The sequence below is a fragment of the Calliopsis andreniformis genome, chromosome 5, assembly GCF_051401765.1.
Source record: "Calliopsis andreniformis isolate RMS-2024a chromosome 5, iyCalAndr_principal, whole genome shotgun sequence".
Taxonomy (NCBI): Eukaryota; Metazoa; Arthropoda; class Insecta; order Hymenoptera; family Andrenidae; genus Calliopsis; species Calliopsis andreniformis.
In genome coordinates, this window is record NC_135066.1 from 21564593 (window position 1) to 21589940 (window position 25348).

General features: G+C 38.1%; 1 long non-coding RNA gene across 1 annotated transcript; it reads right to left on the bottom strand.

Moving 5' to 3' along the window:
* Positions 1-6428: 6428 nt before the first annotated feature.
* On the bottom strand, positions 6429-7299 carry LOC143179796 (uncharacterized). Its single transcript, XR_013002009.1, has 3 exons — positions 7113-7299; positions 6724-6857; positions 6429-6631 (listed from the first exon to the last, which is right to left on the bottom strand). It is a non-coding gene; the product is annotated as an uncharacterized LOC143179796 (long non-coding RNA).
* Between the last annotated feature and the right edge of the window lie 18049 nt (positions 7300-25348).

Below are 25348 nucleotides of genomic sequence, written 5' to 3' on the forward strand. Positions count from 1 at the left end.
TGAAAAATAGGTTCCGTTAAAAATTGCGTTATAATTTATTCCCACAATATATTTTATTCGATCGTTCTCAATATTTTGAATCAGAAATGTTAGTCAGTTACGAGTACTACTGCATAGTAATCGATTGCACTAATTTTCCCTGTATATTTCGAATATTTTGATGTTATTTGTTTACATTGGCTATGTTCAGGTTAGTTTTCTGTTTACAAAAATTTTTTCACTAACGTTGAACTGTAGGAAATTCTTTATTTTTAGTTTTTGGTACTGCGGTTATGGCTCCAACAAGCTGTATCGATACACCTACTTTTTCAAAGTTTAGGTACAAACTAATTATATAGACTCCTTCAAATTTGGGATATAATATAATTAAATACACTTTTTTAAATTTTAAATACAAAATAATAAACAAGTTTTGATTCGAGTGTATTATAGTAGCACCAACAAAACTGCTTTTAAACATCTGAGAAAAGTAGACCTTCAACAAAGGTATTGGAAAGAACTGCTCCATTTGTACGAATTTTCTTATTTATTTCGGACTGTAGAAATTTCTTTATATCTTATCTTTTAGTACTTACTATATTCGAGATTCTAATACCTTGATTTTGTATGGGTCTTTAAATTTTAGGTAAACTAATAGACATTCTTTATTTGACTATAATGTTATATCAGTAGGATGAAAAAAAGTAGTGTGAAAGATAATGGAGGATTGAGGAAAGAAATAGATCTCTCAGTGACATTGAAAAATACCTGCAGAATTTTTTGCCAGATTAATATGCTGTTGTTGCCTCCGGATGAAATTTTTCTGATTCTTCCATTTTTCCGAATTTTTCAATGTTCTCAGTTCCATTAATTTCTCGCTCAAAGATAGAAACTTGATTACAGTGTTTCATTTTGCTTCTCTTCTCACTGGTTTTTCAGCCACGTTTCTGCTTACTCTGCTTATATTTTCAGGAAGACAACACTTCTCAAGAAATGTGTCCCTGTAAACTTTTCAATGAGCTCTGTATTTATAGTGAGAAAACACTGTACTTTTTAATTTCATCAATATCCAAATAAACGGCGAGACGAATCGATTTATTCTGCCGAGTTCCATTCTTTCCGAAGGAATCAAATCGAATTATATCCATACTCCGTTTCACATCTGCCTCCCAGACGACTCTTCGTCCTCATCGCGGAAGAAAGCCACTAAATCTGCACTGCATCATCGTTAGATTATAACTCTTGTTTCTCCCACTTTTGAAGTACGTTCTCTTCCTTTTAAACTAAATCTCTATTTGATCTGATGAGATGTTACTCACTGCTTCACGAACTGCGACACAGGATGAAAGCATCCACAGTGCGTTGCCAAAACAGTCACTACCTTGAGTAGTGAATACTCTAATTCACAAAGTACTCTAATTCCTTTTCGTGGGATTTCGAGTTTTTTAAGACAGTCACAGAACTTTGATGACTGTCAGTAAGAACTAGAATGAGTATTACACCAAGGAATAAAAAGTACACTAAATCAAGGGATCGAGGAAGCGTTGATGATCCCTGAGGAATGATCCTCACGAATTTCTTCTTGCTTCATCATCCCTGATTGTCCTTGGAAACACGATTCCTTCAAGTTTAAGATCTCTAGATCACAGTGGGTGTTGGCTGCTCCTGGGAAGGGAAACTGGCTGAAAACGATACTAAATCACCGCCAGGATCAGGACTCGTGAGAGACGATCAGCGGTGACGCTTGAGGGAGTGTCTGTACTCTAACATCACCTGTTGGTATCTTATCCCGGTCAGGGTTTATACAGGGTGGCGAATGTATTCAGACTAGAGGATGAGAGCACGCCTGCGCGAAAGCAGATCGATGTGTTATATCGCACGCTTTTCTATACGAAACTCCTCTCGCTTTCTCTTCTTTGGTAATGCGCGATGTTGATGGGACGCCACGTACCGTAGATACTGATCGTCGATTTGACGAGTACTATTCAGTCTAACGTTGCATTATTTTCTGGTCACTTTTTGAGGGTTGAAGCTTCCTATTTTTGGACTTTACTTTGATTCGTTTCGTTGTTTTTACTTGTGGCTTGAGTTCACGTGAAAGGGGTGGAAACATATGAGTTACTGCCAATGCGTGGCATTCTTAGAAGAAAAGCTTTGATGACTGCTTTTTGTTTTATTGATACGCTTACTACTAGTGTCATATATGTACATTGTACATACATGTGACGTACCTATTCGATTTCGAAAGATTATCTTAAGGCCAATACAAACTGAGATACAATCAATCTCTATAAACATATTAAGGCATAAATATGTCTTTTTTCTAATGAGCAAGAAGATAGTCACTATACAAAGTTTTCAACGATTGTATCTCGTATCTTAGTCTACCAGTTTAGACATACCATTATTTGAACGAAATAAAACTGCTCTTTTAATAAGTGAAAACCTGCTCCTTTTTATGGAAAAAGAGATGAAACGAAGTATAGTATATTTACTACCTTCGCAGCAAACTTTTCAATACACAACTTTTTGATTACGGTTTTGTGACAACTCTGTTCAAAACAACTTAATCGTTACCATTCTTTTTAGTCTAAAGTATTATGCTAATTTAATGACAGATAGGACTCTAGTGATACTTTCCCTTCTAAGGAGTTAGTCCATTAAAAATATAGAACACTAGTTTCAAGATAGCATTTTACAAGGAGCAATTTCTTTATAATCATGTTCCACTTTTATAAAGTACACATATTCAATCTTATTTCAGAGTACTATTATTGCAGACTACAGAGTATTGTTATTCAATGTCATGACAATATAACATTGGTTAAGACTTTGACTATCATGTAATTACAGTACATAATACTTCAAATGAGTCTTGTGGTAGGCCGGTTAATCGGCGTCCTACTGTATTTATGTAATACTATCTTATGATTAGAGTATTCACAATCAATCTTATAATTTACTTATCTTCACACTTTTCAATCTATAGTTTGTGCTAATTTATTCAGAATCAGATTTAACTTCGAAAATAGGTAATGATTTCAAACTTTTGTATATTGGGTCTGGCTGAAAGAGGTATGAAGAACCGGAAAAATATTATAGTTGTATGGATATATCGGTTCCTGCTCATTTTGATTCTGATTCTTCGGAAATGTTTCAAGCACCAAAACCGATAAGACACCGTTATAAATGTTTTCAACACCTGAAATTTAAGTATTAAGAAACACATTTTGCACATTGGTTGGTCAGGTTATTATAACCATTTTAAAATTATTTTTTGAAATTCGATTGAAAATGAAATTAAGAATACGTTTCAATTTCATGCTTTTTTATTGTATACTTTCCTTGTATTTTAAATATTATATAATTAAAATATTTAAACTTCTTAATACAATATAATACTCCTTAATAAGTTACAATATTATTTAATAATATTAAAATAAATAATAATAACACAGATAACTGAAAATAAACTCATAAATGAACAATAGCCATACGTGGTTGACGAAAGACAGCAATATAAAGTGGCAGCCTGTCAGAAATATATGTCTTACTGTCAAGTCTGTGCTGGTACCCGAGAACACGGGTTCGTGTCGGGTCGACAAACTAAGGGCGTGATCGGGCGAACCCCCGAGAATATTTCTCTCATCGGGACTGATTGGTATCTCGAAAGTATCTAAGGCATCAGGACTAATCAATGTCCCGAAAGTATCATAAACATACGCGCTTTCAAGATCCCGAAAGTATCTTACTGTCCACAATTGTATCGGATATCAATGTTAGATTCCTGTATCGTGTTTTACGATGCGTTTAAAACGTTCCTGCAAATAACATAATTCAAGTAACCACAAAACAGTTTTATTAACTTTTTTGAGAACTAAAATTAAACAAACATTTTAAATTACCTTGAATGCATCGCAAATGATATAATACATTTTATTAATTATTATCGTACTGTGAGTATCATTTGATTCGCCGATTTTTGTATTTCCATTAATTTTTCTCTTACAGACGTTCAACACGAAAAAGCACTACTTGTGTTTTAACATTTTTTATGTACCAGGTCGTACAATTCAATGTTTTTCATTCTGTTTTTAATAATCAACTATAAACAATATGCAAATCACGGTATTCTTGTTCTGTTTACACGTATTTAGGGCTTTTAAAAGTTTTACGGCATTATCCGTTGTAAGAAAAATTGATTTTTCAAAAATAATTTTGATAAAATGTATCTAACATTTTATGTATTACGTAACATACATAAAGATAAGAAAGAGGATGTAAGAAAGTCAAAACGATTTACCTTCTTCAATATTTGTACAACTTTTGTTTTTAATCTGTAGTTTCAAATCATTATATATTTGTGAAATAATTGGTTTTGAAAAAGTCGTTACGATGTCAGTCCCGATGCGTTAAGCACTGTCGATCGGGATCCCGATCAGCCCGAAGCTCGGGAATCCCAAGATTTCGGAAACCCGCACACCACTACCTGTTATTAATGTAGCTTAATGAATTTTTTTTGTTGGAGATTTCGCAGAAAATTATTAATTTCTTATTCAAGATGAAATCCAGCGTTACTATTGGTCCTATTATCATCGAATGGATAACAGTCGAAAATATGACGACTTTACCATTATATCAGACAGTTCATTTATTTCAAACACTTTTGACACAATTTTGGTATAAAAATACGGTACTGACATTACAAAAATTAAATACTTTTCTGACAGGGCTTCTTCGCAATACAAAAATGAACACAATTTACTTAATCTCAGATTTTATTTAAAAGATTTTGGAATCCATGCAGAGTGGCACTTTTTTGCAACTTCACATAGCAAAAATAGATGTGACGGTGTTAGCGGGTCCTTGAAACGCCTTGCAGCTCGAGTCAGTTTACAAAAAGCACTACAGAATCAGATCACAACACTACAGAAATTGTTCAACTGGGCGACTGTTAACATTGAGAATTTTAATTTTAAATCCTGGTCAGTTGAAAAACATAAAGAACATTCAGAACTACTACCAGACAGGCGCCCATTAGCTAGACAAATTCTTGTAACAAGACATTTTCATTCGTATATACCAACAGACATACTGTTTAATTTGTCGGGTAAAATTTACTTTAACAGTCAAAATTGAAAAATTGTGAAGATTTTTAGATAATTAACTATTGTACACTTTCCTATACATTTAATTGGACACCCATTAATATGGTAGAATACTTATCCAATAATCCATCTTCTCATCATATTTTATTCTACACCGATGCAAGAATATTCACCTCTTCTCGTAGTTTCCATTGAACAATGACCACTTGATGTTACAAACAATAAGTATTACTGACAAAGAATGAGTTCTTAATATTTATTGAGCGAATTATATCTGGCAGTAGTCGTATACCCCTTATATTAATGCCAGGTATAGTCGCCTAGCCGCTAGTGCCGTAGGACCAGGCTACACACGGTACGCTTCGACGTGACGCAGCGTTACATTCAATCAATTTTCATTTGAACTATTTTCAAATGTCCATGTTCTTAAAAATATATTCGTAAAGAGAACGAATATATACTTAATTATATACTTAACTATACGAACTATATACTTAATTGTTATCAAATTTTTAAATTCGTGTTCAGTACTAAAAAATCGCATTTATTTAAAACAATTATAAAAAATATTTAAAAAAACTTTTTTGAAACGCAGTGCGTGAAATTTGATTTCTCATGCAATATGTAGCGTGCACGAAATATCCTATTCTCACTCTGAGACCGTGCCGTGCGCGAAGTAATAATTTCAGACACACAGGCATGAGAAATCGAATTTGTCACACTTTGTTTAAAAAAATAGTATGAGCAACACGTGCGCTCAGGTCACATTCGATGAGTGTGATTTCACACTCGACAAAAATCACTCGTTTCGCGCACTAGTTGCACAATGTATTGTTTCTACACTGAAATAATTTTTTTTAGTACTCTTATGTGTTCACAATAAATACCCAGACGCATATTCTCGTGCGTTTAGTGGTTCAAGAGTTATAATTTTCTAAAAAAAAGCTAGTCTATACTTTGAGTAGCTGTAAAATCAACAATATTCAAACTTTGAAAAATTTCTTCGACATACGTTTAAATATCATTAAAGACTACAATATATGCAAATTTGTATAAAATCCGAGGTGGTACTCCAAAAAGTGTTCGATTTACAACGAAGCTGTTCGTTGTAGCATTTATTCTAATATTGTGTGAATACTTGATTAAGCGTTAGCATTAATTTGTGATTTTTAAAATTAGCGGACTTAGTTGATGCTTGCAATAAACTACTGAAGGTATTGATATTAATTGCTATTTTTTGATTAGATAGAATTTTATTGAATAGCGGGAAAGTATTAAACTACTCGATTTATACTCAATAATAGGAATATCAAAGGACATAATTAAAGGAAAATCTGATTGTAATAAATCGTTTTATTGTTACAATACTTTTCTTGTTAGAATCACATTATCTGGTAACATTTAATTGTTTCAATTATTTTTGTGGCCTGATCCAGTCAGACATCGCTCTAACGTTCGTTCTCAATCCTAGGGAAAACCCACCTTTCTAAAAACCCTAAACAAAGCGACGGAATATTTTTTCTTTCTTCTTGTTGTTACGTTAGCTGCCAAGATGAATAAATTGATTTTAGTATAATTTTTTAGTTTAGAAATATTTCTAATCAATTATAAAACATTATTAAAAATATATCATTACTTATTTCCTTGTCTCCATCATTAGATATCCTCTTCTTTTTTCTTTTGCTCTCATCTTGTACTCTCTTTTTGCATTGTCCATATTTGATATTTCCCTGAAGGTAGTACATATACGAGTCTTCTTGTTCGTGTTTCCTACACATAAATTATAATTTTAGCTTTTAATCTTTTGTAAGGGGTTCTTCGGAAGAGAGGACAGAGGGGTAGAGAGTTTCAGAGTCCCGATGAAGACAAGTAAACACTTTATTTGGTTTCACACGGGTTCTCTCAGTACTCCGCGGTATTGACAATCTCTGCCACACACACTTTCTCTCTCTCACACTCCCATACTCGGACTCCGACTCAATTCCGATTCCGATTCGACTCGACTCTGCAATGATCGCGAATTACCTTATATTTATATGCATCGCGGATCTCGCATATTTATATCAGTCGCGTGCTAAGATCCCCGCCGCTATCGATGTGGCCAATCAATCTTAATTGATTTCTGATTCGTCACTCGATCATAGATGGGGGGGCCATATTTAGGCACTCTCGCGAGGACGAGATACCGCGATGGTCTCGCCGCGTTCTTGTAAACGCCCCAACACTTTAGTATATAAAAAATAGACATACTGTATTTTCTTCACGTAGTTTTCATTGATGCTCATAGAATATTAGGAATTGCACATTGAAAAATACGTTTACGCGAAGAAAACAATGTATGTTATAAAATGATAAAATGAAATCGAGAACATCTGATTTATGGCAATTTAGTATCTATGTAACTTCTACTAAGAAGATACAGGAAAAGATAAGTATGTAATAATATTTGTTGTATTCTGTACTATCACAGTTATAATTACGATTTTAATTAACTGTTTATTTATTTTTATATATAGAAAGACACAAGACACAAATCTGGTTGTCACGCTTTTCTATGACACGAATAATTAAAAACAAAGAGAAAAAGTAAAATCACTGCACCGAGATTCTATTACTATTGCCCAATTTGTGAGCCACGCGCTCGGACTTCGATAGTATGAATTCTCAGTGGAACGCGTCGAGCAGACAGAGCACACGGATATGAGCCGAGTACGCTGCGTGGAGAGCCGAGCGGTGCCAGTAGAGTGGGGGACAACAGTAGGTTATATGTAGTTGGGGTAAGCCGTTTGTTCCACGTTCCACGATTTTGGCATCACTGCCCGAAAGTATCTAACGCATCGGGATTGACATTGTAACGACTTTTCAAAAACAGTTATTTCACAAATATATAAAGATTGAAACTAAAGATTAAAGACAAGATTCGTACTAATATTGAAAAATTCGATTTTCTTACATATTCTTTCTTATCTTTATGTGATATTAAATTTTATAGTCTTTTCACAATTGAAAAGCATCACTTTAACATTTCTCGTCAATGGTTGGACGTCGTGCTCAGTAGAAAGTTACACATCTCTGACGCTGTATTTCATATCAAAAGATATAAAATTTTAATAATATATGTCAAGAAAATTACCCGAAAGCTCGTTCCTTGCACAAGGTTCTGGGGTAAGTGCCGTGGGGTTTATCACAGTCCTCTTACCAAAAGGCATAGCCTTCCCCACTCCGTGACCAGATCCTTTAGGAACAATATTCCCATTCTTTTGCAATACGGTATCGGACCGCTTGCCTTCTCTAAACACTCGCTCTTCTTTCAGTCACACAACACCCGATAGCTGGGAAGTCCAACGTAACCATCAGCCATCGGTTGCCAACGGGACTGTTTAGTCTCATGCACCCTCAATCAGCCACACGTAAACTAAGACCCTATCATATATTCATCAAAGACCAGTCATCATTTGGCCATCCTTCTCAAATTCTCTCTTAAAAATACGTTGACGCTAACATATATGTTGAGTTCACAAAAATTATCTGGGACACATACCCATAAAAATATTGGGGTGCCGCATGGGATTTAAACATGGAAGAATCAATTTTTCTTACGACGGATAATAACGCAAAACTTTTAAAAGTCCTAAATACGTGTAAAACAGAAGTTTATAGTTAATTATTAAAAATAGAATGAAAAATATTAAATTGTACGAATTGGTACGTAAAAAATGTTATAATACAAGTAGGGTTTTTTCGTGTTGAACAACTGCAAGAAAAAAATTAATAGAAACACAAAAATCGGCGAATCAAATGATACTCACAGTACGATAATTACTGAAATGTATCATAACATTTTCAATGCATTCAAGGTAATTTAAAATGTTCGTTTAATTTTAGTTCTCAAAAAAGTCAACGAAACCGTTTTGCGATCACTTGAAATATATGTTATTTGCAGGAACGTTTTAAACGCATCGTAAAAGATGATACAATAATCCAATATTGGTATTCGATACAATTGTGAACAGTTAAATACTTTCGGGATCACGAAAGCCCGTATGTCTATGATATGTAATTTCGGAAGCTCGATCAGTCCCGATGGATTAGATACTTTCAGGATCCCGATCAGTCCCGATGAGAGAGATACTCTTAGGAGCCCGCCCGATCCCGCCCGTATTTTGTCGACTCGACGTGAACCCGCGATCTCGGGTATTCGCACATCCCTGTTAAAAATGATAGTCTTTGTTTAAGCTTTGGCGTGTTAACGAGGTGCGTGACGTATTTTCCACCAAATTGATCGCTTTCAGTTAATAGTTTTTGGGATTTTGGTGAATAAAAATTTTGATGTAGTTCACAATACAATCAAGGGAGCAAGCGGTTATAACATTGGTTTAATGGTTTCGAACATGTTAGAGCGTAGATCACGCACGAGAGGGTAGTAGTGTATCGATTCGGTATTCAGAACAGCACGTTATATCTAATAACGTCTCGCATCGCGTCGCATACAATACAAAAGGTGAAGAACGCAGCGGTTTTTAGGTTAAGGTAACAAAAGACAAAGCCCAGCGACACTAGCGTCTCGGACGGGGGACTGTTAGAGGTCGGAATACGAAGGGAGCGAATTGTGAGCCTCAATAGAACATTTAAGAACACAGAACTTGAAATTAATTGTGCTATTTGTTATTATCGTCTCGCAAGTGGCTGTAGGTACACACTTAGAAATTTTTATTTTAGGATTTATGTATTATATTTAGCTTTTCTTATGTATTATATCTAGCTTTTCTAACACATTTTGTTTATAAACTTAATTTTGAGACAATTGAGAACTATCTAACCAAATTTGTCTTCGGCAAATTAGAGTTCGAAAGTAGGGTTTTGAAAATTTGGAAAATATTAACAAATCCTTGTAGCTTTTTTCTCAAATTTTCAAACAATCAATTTTTACTTATAATTATCACAGTAAGCTATTATAAATAGTGGTCCATTCGTTTTTTCCAATCTCTTTAAATCCATTACTTACACTTTTTAAGTCTTAAATTGATTAAGAGATATAGGGAACATTTAAAGAAAAGTAAAATTAAACAACGTACGATGCTCCAGCGAACTTACTGTGATACAGACTATGCTAGAGATGCATTAACGAGAAAAAGCACATCGGGATATGTAATAAAACTATGTGGAGGACCGAATAGCTGGGCTTCACAAAAACAACCTATTGTCACATTATCTATCGCGGAAGCAGAATTTATTTCGGTTGCAGACTGCTGTAAAAAGTTATTATATCTAAAGACTGTGTTGATGGAATTAATAGAAGAAATGGTAAAATGCGACATGTATATATATAATCAAAGCGCGATAAAGTTAATAAGAACCGGTGTTTAATCGTGTCGACTGTTTAACCGAAGGTCGAAACACATCGACGTTAGATTTCATTTTATTGTTGGAAAGGTTAGGGAACACAGTATTAACATACAGTATTGTAATACAGGCGAACAAATTGCAGACATATTTACAAAAGCTTTAGACGTAGTTAAATACGAAAACTTTAGGGATAATAAAGTATCTATTATTCAATTTGTCATTCAAATAATTTTTTATTTAAATGATACCGAACTCTAGTATCAGATATGTATCTGATTGAATGATATTTTATTTATAGTTTGAGTATCTATTATTTTATATATAAGCCCTGAATTGTTTACTGATGCTACCAAAGCTTTCATTTTCCTAAAATTTCGATACCTTTAATGTGTTAAGGATAGTTGAAGAAAAATCACGTTAGAATAACGGAGTATGTTTTTAAGTAAACGTTCGTATTATAATCAATCTTTAATTATCGATTTTAACCTTTCTCTTTAACCACGTTTCGCGGACAGATGACTTTCTTCAGTAAAAAAAATATCGATGAACGTTACCAGTCCATTGGCTTGCGAAAGCTCTGTAGTTACTTTTTGTACTTAAAGTGAAGAAACTGTGGTCTAAGCGTATTATTAATTCTTAGAATATTTCTGTATATCAGAATGCCAATATTTTGAAAAAAAAAATGTAAAACGTTCTTCATTCAAATAGTCTGTAGATACATATTGACACATTGCAGGTACAATGTAATTTTCTAATTACATATATTAATTACTAATTACTAATTGCTAATTACATTTCTTAGATGACTAGCTTCTCTTGTATTTGCTCTATCTCTAAGGTTCACATACAGTCGCGTCGGAAAGTAAGTTAACGTTCAAATCTTCTGTAAAAATTCTATAGGGATTTGTTACGTGCCGGTTTAATCATATCTTAATATCATATAACATTTTAACAGGAGTATTGCTTCAAACCGAGTGTCCCTGTAACCTGGTATTTTGACAACCTTAGCATTACACCAACCGTGTAGGTGTCAAACGTGTGTCGACTCCAATTCCCGATTCCCGAACACTCCGACGATCCCGAGGAATGCATACATAGCCTTAACCTCATATAAATACTGTATTTTGTCCCGGTAGCGTACCCGGGACGTAACAGAGTGTTCATTTGAAAAGTTGATGTCAAACTATCTCGAAAACAACGCATTTTTGGGAATAGTAAAAGATACAAAATGTTTCCCGGTTTCAAAGGAGAAATACAACCGTATTATTCATTTTTTATGTGTTGAGCGTTTTCTAGGTTATTTGAAGGTCAACTTTAATGTTTTAAGTAGAAACGTACATCTTTCTTTACAGGTAGATCAAGGAACTTTGATCGAAATACATTTCACCGAATAAAATTGATCGAATGCACATTTGTGCGAATACACATTTAACCGAACACACAATTGACTGAATAGACATTTGATCGCATTCATAGTTTGGTAATTAGTAAACTGAACCTAGTTTACTGATTAGGTTTATGTTTAGATGTAGGTGTAGATTTAGGTTTATATTTAAACATAGGTGTAGGTTTAGATTTAGGTTAGGTTTGGGTTTATGTATACATGTGGGTATATGCTTATGTTTAGTAGTAGGTGTAGCTTTAGGTTTATGTTTAAAGGTAGGTCTGGGTTTAGGTTTATGTATACATGAGGGTGTACGTATATATTTATATAACGATCTGATTTCGTCGTATATAAAATGTTCACAGATAGAGCGGCTTACCTGTGAACAGGGAGAAGGATTCGTGTAGCGTGCGGTTAAGAAATAAATTTCATAGACTAGGATCTCTCTTAAATTAATAAATAACAAAATTCGTTAAATTAAAGTTTATACAGTTAATGGCTAAACTTAAAATAACTAATTCTAGTATTATTGCTAATTAGCAAGAAAGGAACAATAGTCTGTTATATATTTTCACTAACTGAATGGGTAACTAGCACTGCTTATTTACCGACCAAATACTTATCGGCTTAAGATTACTTATGAGATCTGATTTGGGAAGATGGCAGTGTCGGATTATGATTGATAGGGATCGAGGATAGAATAAGAAGCAAGTTAAAGCTGCCTTGGTCGGTAATCGAGGAGCTGGCTAAAGCTGTCTTGATGTGGAGGATCCAAGGAGCTGGTTAACGCTGCCTCGGAGTGGTTTAGGATCAGCGGGACTGTTTGATCTTCAGAATTTCGAACTGCAGAACCCCCTTTTATAGCTGGCGACGCCTTATTTATTTTCGGAGGTTGCCTCTGTCCTTTGGACCTAGTGATTCTCCTGGGAGGGGAACAGAAGAGAAGTGTTACATTGCGCATGCATGCTAGGAAATCGTCGCAGGATAGTCGCTCCTAATAGACTCCAATACTTGGCGTATGTATGTGATAGAGGCTCGTCTGCTGGTAGGTCTGTGGTGTCATCATCCTGTCGCCATCCTGTCGTCAACGCGTGCGAAGAAACGTGCCATAGGATGTTGCTCGGATGACGGCCTGATGTTGTACGCATGCGTGGATGGAAGAGTCCTATTGCTTGTGCGCATGCGTGTTGTTCGTCTCTGGCGTGATCGTTTGAATTAGGAAATTGAAGTTAGGATATGGTTCCAGATTAGTCTTAGTACCAACTGTATATATCTATTCTAGTGCTTATTTTATTCTTAATGCTATTTGATGATCTTGATGAAAATTGTCTAAATAAATAGGTTTTAGAACTTTATGTCGTCGAAATTATTGGCGAAATTGTTATCGGTTGTTATATTTAGATGCAGGTGTCGGTTTACGTTTATGTTTATATTTAGATTTACCTTTATGTTTACGTATACGTTTATGTTTTGTTTACGTCTATATGTTTATACTTATGATCTAGCTCAGGTTTGAGGTCAGGTTTAGACTTAACAATTGTTTCCATTTTTTGTTTAGGATCAAGTTTAGGCCTGACTAATACATAAAATTATAATATTTGCGAAATAATGTTACATGCAATTTAAATATTTAAAAAAAAGTTATACAGGGGGTTGTAGTGTTGTAGTACAAAAATATTGTAGTTCCTTGAAAGGGGCGATTCAGGGGGCGAAATGAAACAACTTTTTCCTTAGCGAAAATGTTAGATGAGGCTTCGTTAACGAGTTATTAACGAAAAATACCGGCTAATGAGAGCGCGAGTTTGCCGCCCGAGCAGTTGCGGTAGCGTTGGGTACGCGCTAGGCGTTACGGCTGTACTTCGGACAAGAATTTGGCATGCATCGGAGGAAATATCATTAGTATGAAAACTGAAAGTGACATAACAAATAATACCGAGACCCAGCCAACAAAAACACACATCCAGTGTATGATCTGCAGTCTATCGGGCAACTCCCCCAATTGGCGTCTATATATCCTTCCATGTTTTCTGAAACAGAACCCCCAAAGCAAAGACCTAAGTTAATTGTACCTTTAAGGTATCGCAGAACTCTTTTCGCGGCAATCCAGTATGAATTGTCAAAACAATCATTAAATTGGCTTAAGACGCTCACAGAATGAGCGATATTCGGTCTAGTTCCAACCGCAATGTACATCAACGGACCTATTAACTCCCTGTATGATTTATTTATTTTAGAACCATCCTCAGTTTTCTTCTCTTTTAGTAGTTGAGTTCCAGCATCCATAGGGGTAGAGACCGGATTAGCCCCATTCATTCCAAATATATTCAAAATTTCCTTAATGTAATTTTCTTGAGAAAGTTTAATTTCTCTTCCCTCCTATTGTTCTGTTTGTATGCCAAGACAATAACTAGCAAGACCCAAGTCACGAACTTTGAAGTCTTTCATTAACTCCTTCGTAAGGTACTCACTTTCATTGTATGAATAATTAACCTTTTCAACAGTGTACCTTTACGAGCTGGGCCTTTTGATGCGTACACTTCCTCCAGCTTTAACCACACTTCTCGTGCAGTCAAACACGATTTAACATGTTGTAATTCTGATGCACTAGTAGATAAAATTAAATCCGATCTTACCTTTTTATCCTTGTGTGTCTAGTCTAATTGGGCGGCTGTAGATTCTTTCTCTCCAGTTCCGGCATCAGGTTTTACTCATTTTTCACTGACGTACATCCACTCGTCATTTTTAATTAATAAAGTTTCAGCTTGTATCTTCCACGTATCATAATTATGTCGTGTTAACGGTTTAATGCGTGTTACATTCATACCGAACGCCATCGAAGCACGTGTTAACTTAACCTCATTTTTCTTGTAATACAGAATATACTTGGAAATATATTTTAATTATGTAACCTGGGCCCATAACCTATTAGGGCGAGATAAGAAAATGCAAACAATTGGTAACTTATTACAATAGAACTATCCTAAGCTCTACATTATTAGATCTAATAGGAATTAAATACTGTCGTGCGCACATGTCTACCGCATAAGACTGATACTACAGACGGAAACGAAAGTCCCGTAAAAGCCAAACAAAACGTATAGAGAGCACTAACAATTTATATGTCTAACAAAGGAGAATCAAGAATAATAATTACTTAATGTGAAAGGACAAGGAATACGTAAATTTTCGTAAATACAAATTCGGGAAACGTATAAACGAAAAAGCAATGCAACAAAAAAATGAACGAGAATTGGAGAATTAACGTTGCAGATAAAAACGTTAAAAGTAGTCTGCGTTAGATTTAAAAAATAATAATCATTAATAAATTAAATACAATTCACCTGTAGTTTGTAAACTTGTGTCACTGGGTCATTGCACCGATCCTGGTCATCAACCGTCGAAATGGTCTATGCTAGGGTAGAATTTTTTCAGAGAAGTTCCTTCTACCCCCACGTAGTTTTCCATCGTTCTATTATGAGTTAACTCCCACTACGACAACAAGATTGAGAGAAAAAAAAATCAGTATCCGCCAAGAAAACATGTGCTTTGCAGAAGTGCACAACGAACGGACCATCAAGCAGTTTTACAAAAGCACTCACTCCACTCTTTTACTGCCTACGTATACAATGCTTCGAGACAGAAAACAGACACATCCTGCGTCGGTCCAAAAGTGTCCGCGAAGAAGAGAAAGTCTTTTTCGTCCTCGAAGAATAAGAGAAAAGTTTTTAGCAACACGTGTCGAGTTGTTGCTGCTACGACCAGTTTCAGCACCTTAGCAGGTAATTTATAGCTTTATTACTTTGGCTTCGAAGGAAACGTGATTTCGAAGTGTCCGAGAAAGGAAAGTCTGAGGTGCTTAAATTACGTGGGGGTACAAGGAGTTTCTTTGAAAAATTCTACTCTAGCATAAACCATTCCGACGGTCGATAACCAGGATCGGTACAGTGACTCAGTGACACAGGTTTACAAACTACAGGGAAATTGCATTTAATTCATTCATGATTATTATTTTTTAAATGTAACGCAGACTACTTTCGAAGTTCCTAGCTTCAACATTAATTCTTCAATTCTCCCTTCATTTTTTTGTTGCATTGCTTTTTCGTTTATACATTATGCCAATATTTTCATACTAATGCGATTTCTTTCGATGTAGGCCCACTTCGAATATTTCGTTAACGAAGTTTCATCTAACATTTTTGCTAAGGAAAAAGTTGTTTCAAATCACTCCCTGAATGGACCCCTTTCAAGGAACTACAGCATTTTTTTTACACCCTGTATAAAGCAGATGAACGCAAGGTGTCCTTGTCTATGCGTCCAGTGCATTCCAGCTCTAAAAAAAAATTAAAATGTTCACGTAGGTGACGCATACGTAACAAAATTTAAGATTACATAAATTACAAAACTTAATATAAGATTCTCTTGTGATTTAAACATTTTAAATAATATCGAAAGTATTGGAATAAAAATTGATATTAAATTTAATATCGTGTACTCAAGCACCTATCACTTGTCACTATTCCACTCCATATTTACATTTTATCAATCAATTCAATGTAAATGCGACCAATATACATACAATTTACGTTTTGTTAGAACATCTCATCAATGTGTATTAGCACAGTCAAGATAAATAATGTAGAAGTTTCTAATTATCAACTATATTTCAATAAGAGAGTATTAAAATTCATACGAAATTTTTATATTTCATTATTATTATCATCTCATATATCATATATTATCATCTATTATTTCAATATTATGATTTTTATATTTAATGTTTATACTAAATTTTTTATGTATGTTACAGAACTTTAATTTTGTACAACATTAAATTTTTAGTAGTTTTAATATTCACATTCATGCTATCATCCTTCCCAATTCATGCAATAATAATTCCTTTCAAGTAGCCTTCTAAGCCGCCAAATATAATTATCTTCTGCTTCAATCCAAAACCCATGTATAATTCAATCTTGTCGCCATTTCCATTGACAACTGCTAATAGCCTTTCAGTAATTGAAATTTATATAATCACTGATTGGCGGATACCTCTTCTTCTGTAAGATGGAAATTAAAGAAATATATATGATTATACATACCAAGTATGCAAATTGTTCAAGTCTGTTAAAATCTATCACTATTTTACACTTGTTTCTCCACAGAAAATGGTGAAACAATAAAAATTAACATTACATGAAATTAAAAAAATTTGTGTGGTACATTATACGTATTAGAATGAGGAATTTATTTTCTATCTATGTTTACGTTTCTACTTTCTTTTTTAATTAACAATATATGTTATAATGGATGCATTTTATATAATATTCATGGATATCTTAGGACCACTTCTCTACACAGAAAGAAACTATAGTCGAATTCTTACATTTCAAGATAACCTCACTAAATACTCTCTTGCGATACCATTGAGGCGAATAATATAAAAGAACTCCAAACTAATTCCGCTCTCAATTATTTTATTGTAACACTCAGATAATAGCTACAGGAATCTTTAAACGTTCCGACTCGGCTGCTCTGGACTAAGTGTTCCGCGCTTAGAATATTCTGCACCTGAATACTACACGAAAAGAAAGATAGCGATAGTCGAAAAAACGAAGAAGGAAAACGGAAAGGAGAGAAAACCGGAGAGAAAGTTGAAGAAAAAAAAACAGTCCTTAAGGTCGCCCTGGTCTGGTCACCAAATGTGCTTGATGATGACCAGGCCCGGACGAACCCTTGAGAGCGTAGAAATCGAAAGAAAAGACAGGAAATCGTAAATAAGTCAGGAAAACTAGAAAAGAGAAAGCTACGAAAACTAAATACAAATATATACTAACAACGAATTCATCGAAGCAAGGGTGTTCCGTACCGAGGAACACGTTGTACGAGTATTTCGAAAGCTATTTTTGAGTTTAACATTTTAATATTGCCAGCAATAGTAGTTTGCCTTTTTGTTCAATGAATTTAGAATCTTTAATTTTCGTTTCGTTCTCAATAGCTAAAACCATGTCATAAACTGGGTTTTCCCGAAGGGTGTTTCGACCGCGGTCATCTAACTGTATTTGGGCTTTTAGGGTCAACCTGGACGGAAAAACTCCGACGTCACCGGACTTTCGAGATTCTCTCGCGTACATCAAGTATCGCCCTCCCTCTCCTAGGAAAATTCGCGAAAATTCGCGAAATAACGCGTTGCTACGGACATCGCTCGGTTCGTCAACAAAGGGCGAGTTGGCTGCTACACACGCCACAGTACCCCCCTACCAGAATTCGACTCGCAGAACTAAATTAATACATGCTTAATAAAAACAATTACAGTCTTTAACTTTCACTGATACACACAATTAAACACATGGAATTTCCCGTATTTGCAAACGATTCGGAAATCGAACACGTCTACCTGACCACGTGATTCGAACCGGGGGTTCCAAAATAGACGCAGGTGATTACTGCCATCTCTCGGAAATGCTCTCGGAGTTGTTTAACAAAATCATCAGCACTATAGTCCCCTTCGACTGGATGTGGAGAGAGAAATTCCCCAGGTAAGTGCAAGGTCTCGCCATAAACCAATTCCGCTGCCGTTGATTTCAAATCTTCCCTCCAGGCTGCCCGAATTCCCAGCATAATGGTAAGAAGTGCTTCGGTCCACTGTGCGTCCTAATGACAGCGTAACGCAGCCTTTAATTGATGATGGAAACACTCCACCATACCGTTTGCTGCCGGATGGTAAGCTGCCGTTCGGAAATATCTAGAACCTAACAACTCATTTAGATGTCTAAACAAATGAGACTCGAATTGTCTCCCCCGGTCTGTGGTAATACGTCCCAAAACGGACGATCCATCCCTCGTAGAAGGCTCGTGCCACCGTAGGTGCCTCCTGATCCTTTAGTGGGATAGCTTCAGGCCATCGCGTAAATTGGTCTACGCAGGTAAAGCAATAACTGAATCCCCCCGAAATAGGTAACACCACAATGTCCAAGTGCACATGCTCGAATCTTCCAACCGGTGATACAACACATCCCAACAATGACTGCACGTGCCTGTGAACCTTGGAACGCTGACACTGCAAACAGCTACGCGTCCACTCCCTGCAGTCGGATCTGATGGACGGCCAAACAAAACAATCCGTAACTAATTTTACTGTCGCATTAATTCCTGGATGCGCCAATCCATGTACAGAATTAAAAGCTGCACGACGAAAAGCTGGTGTAACGTAAGGTCGTGCTCTGCTAATAGATATATCGCAATATAATTGAATCGCTACATCAGGCAGGCTTAATCTCTTCCAAGATAAGGAACTCCCTGATCGCAGAATACGCTGTAATTCTTCATCTTTGCTCTGTGATGCTGCAAGTGCCTCGTAATCGACGGTTACTAATTCTTCTACCCTTGAAAGCGTATCGGCTACAACATTTTGATCTCCTGAAATATGGCGTAAATTGACTGATAAAATTGAGATAACGGAACTGTCTAGGAGAATTTTGGTCTGACTTCTTTTGAAAAGCAAACGTTATGGGTTTATGATCCGTAAAGATAATAAAGGTTCTTCCCGCAATCATGTGCCTGAAATACTTCACGGCTCGGTAAATGGCAAGCAATTTCCTATCGTATGCAGCATACTTCCTCTCAGCAGGTGTCAATTTCTTTGAGAAAAACGCTAGAGATTCCCACACGTTATCCACTTGCTGTTGAAGACCGTTAAGACCGTCTTCCGTTGAAGATCGTTATCTGCCCCAATGGCAATGTCCGATGCATCGCAAACGATAGATAAGGGGGCATCTATTTCCGGGTGCGCTAATAATGTGGCTTCGGCTAGGCTGCATTTACATTTCTGAAAAGCCTCAGTAGCCGACGCAGACCAGCTAATGGGTGCGCTACCTTTTCAATAACTCGTTCAACGGTGCCTAAATTTTTGCCGCATACGGAATGAACCGCCTGTAAAAATTGATCATCCCCAGAAACTGCCTGAGCTGCTTAGCTATCTTAGGTTGGGGATATTCCTTAATTGCTGCCACTTTCTCAGGTAAGGGACGAGTACCGTCAGCGGAGACCGAATAACCGAGTAACTTCACACTAGGTTGTCCGAACACGCACTTTGCAGGATTAACCACAACACCATACTCTTTCAGTCTATTAAAAAGTGTCTCTAAATGCTGACGTTGTTTTTCGCGCGACAATGAAGCTATCAGGATATCGTCTATATACGCGAAACAGAAATCCAAACCACGCAGAACTTCATCAATAAAGCGCTGAAATGTTTGCGCAGCGTTTCGGAGGCCAAAGGACATAAATGGAAATTCGAACAATCCAAATGGTGTCGTGATCGCGGTTTTCTGAATATCCGGTGCAAAAACGGGTATCTGGTTATACGCCCGTACTAAATCTATAGTCGAAAAGACTTTTCGTGCAAGGTTTGAGCAAAATCTTCAATATGACGAATTGGATACCTGCCGGGAATGGTTCGTGCGTTGAGTGTGCGGTAATCACCGTAAGGACGCCAATCTTCGGATCCTTTCTTTGGCACCATATGCAGCTGTGATCACCAGCTGCTTTTTGAAGGTCGTGCTAATCCCAAACGAAGCATGGTCTCAAATTCCTTCTTCGTCACCTTTAGCCTACCTGGTGCCAGCCGGCGCGGCTTAGAGGCTACAGGTTGACCAGACGTTATTTTAATATGGTGCACCGTATCGTGCTTTCTCTCAACAGGTACCTCGTCTGGTTTAGTGATTTCCACGTATCTTTGTAATAAAGTATGGAACACGGAGTTTCCACCGATGGTCTTGACGCTAGCAATGGATTCGCAGTGATGAGCTGATCTTCCATGCGCTGATAATAACGTTATCTGATCTAAAAGCCGACGATTCCGCACATCCACCAAAAGTCCGAAATGAGATAAGAAATCTACGCCCATAATCGGTTTAAAAACATCCGCAACCACAAATTGCCAGGTGAAAAGACGACGAAGTCCGAAATTTAAATTTAAGACTATTGTCCCGTACGTAGATATAACCATACCATTCACGGCAGACAATTCGTAGTCCGTTTTGTCTCTTCGACCGCGAACAAATTTCCTCGGATACACACAGAGATCGGCTCCTGTGTCGATCAAAAACTGTGTTTGCGAGTCACGATCGGTTACAAATAGACGGCGAGTTGATGGGCTGGGGTCGGTAGCCGCCATTAACGACTGCCTGTGAGCGTCGGCCCCAAATTTCCAATGATACCAACATTTACCACCACGTTGCTGAATATGTCGCGAAGAGGATGATCGCGAACGCGGCCTTCTAGCACTAGGAGATCTTGGTCGATAACCCCGATCGCGACGAGAGAAACGCGATTCACTCGCTCGTTCCTGTCGAATGGCCGCTATTTCCTGTTGGAAGGACAAGGTAAGCTGGGCCAGCTTAAGATTTAGCAAAGATTCGTAATCATGACCAACCGCAGGTGTTATTTCTGTAAATGACCCACGAGCACTTGACTATTCAGCTACCTGTCTACGGGGATATGATGTCTCCGATGCCTGGCTGCGAGGATACACTGCCTTGGCTACCTGGCCGCGAGGACCCGTTGCATCGACAATTGCATCCGCTAGTTCCGCTACCTTGCCAAGGTCGGTATCTTTTTGGGTAGCCAATATTATCTGCATATGGGAAGGCAATCGTCCCAGCCACAAGGTTCGCAGTACACTGTCCCCAATGATAGTTCCTGCTAAGCCTCGCAGGTGACGCAGGAACTGCGACGGTTTTCTGTCCCCTATTTTTTTCAAAAGACGTCTAATCTTTTGTTCCTGGGATGAACTCAATCGCTGAATCAACTCCGTTTTTAGCTTCTGGTACGGCTCAGCAAGCGGTGGGCCCATAATAATATTACGTACTTCAGTAGCATACTGTGGATTCAAAGCTCCCAATATATATCCGAATTTGGTGTTCTCTGTTGATACCCCCGATGCATCGAAACTTAGTTCTACCATGAAAAACCACATTTCTGGATCTGATGGGCAAAAATCGGGTATCCGGACAGCTACACGATCCACACCTGATGTTCCTGATTCCTGATTGTTTGCCATTGTCTTTATGCACTAAATGTTCAACAATAAGAATCACAGCTGATCACGACACAGCACATCACTGCCATTAGAAATAAATGTTTTTTCTTTTTTTAAATGTCTGAATGTTCCACAATGGCACTACACTACGCGAAATAGTCCCTATCGGGGTCACCAATAATATAAAAGGGAATAATATAAAAGGACTTTGCATTTAGGAAATTCCTGATCGGGCGTATTTCGAGCCTTTGACGTCCAAAATTTAAAATCTTATTATTGTCTTTACCCGCTCTTTCCTTGGAATTTTTGTCGGTGGTCGAGGCTCTACGTGTATGTGTGTATGAGAGCGTATGTGAGTATCCGTGTGTGTTTGTTCTATGCGTTTTTCTGGAGCCTCGAGAATGTCAACGCCAGCATCTTTGTCAAAGCGAAAAGCGTTGTACATCGACATTCAAAATTTGCAGGTTCTCATTAGTCGAAATCGATGTAACTAGAGTGTGTGCGTTCTACACCTTAGTCCCAAAACTATACGTGTCGTTGCCTGTAATGGTTGTTAACACCCATTGCAAATTGTTCATGGAAACTAAGTGCATTCGTATCTTACATCATTAAAGACAGCTATGGCTGATTTCGGGAAGCGCCTTGTAACACGTCGACATGTTATAGAAGTTAAGATGAGAATCTGTCGGTGTTCAAATTTGGAGCTCGCGCAAGAACTGTAAACAGTGCGCGACACGACGACCGCGTGAGCGGCGATGTTGCATGACGAGCATGATATAAAATGTTCTCGAAAATAGCGAAATTAGGCTATTACCTACTTTTCGACCGTCTACGCGGATACTCACTTCATATATATGAGTTTTGCGTTTGAATTGCTGCATTTCATTTATCTCCCGTTGTTCTCGCGGCTTGTCCCGCGCGTAGTGTCCCATCCTCCCGCAGTTGTAGCATCTGTTTTGCCCTCGGTTACTCTCTGACCACCCTTTGGGGTGCTCCGTCGTGCCCGTAGAGCGGTTGGTCGCCTCCTTGGGACGATTCGCCATATCCTTGCCATTCTTCTTGCTGCCTGGTATCGATGGTGCTGGTTGCCTCCACCGCGAAGGTCCTGGTGCCGACTTTCGTTGTAGGTCTCCCATCGGCATCTCTCCAAGATTCCGAATGAAGGAGTATAGCTTGTCCACGTCGGTAAGTTTGGCTGACCGTATTGAACAGGCTATGGCAGCATCCGGTATGTCACCGATCACGGTATCAATTAAATTTTCGTCCGGGATCGCCAACTCGAGTTTCCGCAGTTTCTCGAGCTTCCGGAAACAATAGTCCCCGAGCCTCTGCCTCTGTTTCGCCTTGTATGCCGTAACGTCCTCCAAACGTTGGCTAAAGGACATTGTGCTCCGGAATTGCTTCTTCAACAAACCCCGAATGTCTCGCCAGGCTGTGGTCACATTCTGGTGTGTATCGAACCACCTCCTAACATGACCCTTCAGTCGCATCGTAATAAGCCGCATTACGGCGTCATCGCTCCAGCCGTATTTTTCAGCCAGAGCGTCCACTTGCTTGACCCAACGTTCGATGGTTGGGTCCTCCACTTTCGGGTCATAAATTGGTATCAACAATTCATCCCCCGGTCGATTGCGACAGGGAACTCGCGAAGACGATTGCGACCGTTGTCTGCCCAGCTTCTCCACCAATTGCTCCAATCGGTCCAACCGCTACACAATGGGGTTGAGTGCCATGGGTGGTGTGCGAGCACGCGAATCCGACCGCGAACGTGAGCGTACACGCGACGGAGAGCGGGAATACAGACGCTGATGTGAACGTGCAGAAGAACGCGTACGCGAGCGTCGACGTGAGGGCGAGAGAGAACGCGTACGTGAACGCGTTGTACGACCTAGCTGTTGCGTCCCTTATGCACCGCAATTTAGGAGTCTATCGGGGTCGTAAGGCCCAATACGTTTGATCCTGGCGATGCACGGGTCGCTGGATGACTCAATCGGTTTGATTGAGATCCTCATGGAAAGTGGCAGGTCGTGGATGAGAGAATCGATTGGTTAACGAATAACAACGATTTAATTACACTTCTACAGATCACGTCGCGTATTTGAGTATTCGTGTCACGAATGAATGGTGAATGTCTGATGTCTGATTGATGTCGGAATAGTGTCTCGCTAGTGTCTCAATAATGTCTCTTATATACTGATTTTTGTTGGCATCGGTCGACCAATCAGGAGCTTGACTAATTTCTATTGGTGCGGGGCTGCTTACATTTTCCGCAGCTAAAAATGGTGGTCAGGGAATTCGCGATCGGTGGGAAAACCCTGACCTAACGGTACGGAACGCGCGGTGTCCTGCGTTTATTGGGGGTGGTCATAAACGCGACGCAGAGTCGAAAGGTGTTCGTTTAGAAAATAATTGCTATGGCTAAACTTCGATTCTAAACCGAAACAGATGTGGTGTTTAACTAAAAAATGGTCCGATGGTGCGGGTTTTACAATGCTCTTATACGTCTAGAAATCGGTGTACTTTCAACAAAGTCCTTAGGACTGAACATGCCGCCCCCCTTGAACTATTTATAGTTCAATGTGAGTCCGAGTGATATATGTATCATGCATAGTACAAACTAGTGGGTGATAGTGTAATGTGAATTCTCAGACTTAATATTACGCGGTATTATGAAGATGAGTTAGTGTTACAGTTTTAACTTAATAACTACGTCGATATAAGAAAACAAACAATGGCTAAGCTAGTGTCGCACTCTTATTCATACAGTGGCAGGGGTGCTACTCGTTTAACGCAACGTTTATATTACCCTCTGGATGTCTTGATGGTAATGACACGGACCACTCCGTCGTCACCTGGATGAACTGCCGTGACACGTCCAAGAGGCCAACACATGGGTGGCACATTATCTTCCTTCAGGATGACTAGGCTGCCGATTGGAAACTGAGGAGCCTTTCCTGCATGCCATTTTGCTCGTACTGTTTGCTCCTGTAAATAGTCTTTCACCCATCGATTCCAGAAATGTCTACGCAATTGCTGTACATGTTGCCAGGAAGACAACCCTCCGGTTGGGACTGCAGATAAATCGTGGTCTGGCATACTCGTCAAATTTTCGCCAATGAGGAAATGACCTGGAGTGAGAGCGTGGAGATCGTTGGGAAGAAAGCGGAGTGATAGGACGGGAATTTAAGATAGCTTCTATTTGATTGATGACAGTCAACAATGACTCGTAAGAGAGTAGAGTATCACCGATTACTCGTGTTAGGTGGTGTTTTGTCCGTCGTACGGCAGCTTCCCATAATCCGCCAAAATGTGGAGATCTGGGAGGAATCGTATGCCAACTAATGCCGTCATTGGTTAATCTCGCGGTAATTGTATCGTTCGTGTTTTGTGAATTCAGAAACGCGTATAATTCCTTAATTTCACGTTTTGCGCCTATAAAATTTGTTGCATTGTCGGAATAAATATCGGTAGGCAGACCCCGTCGGGAAAAGAATC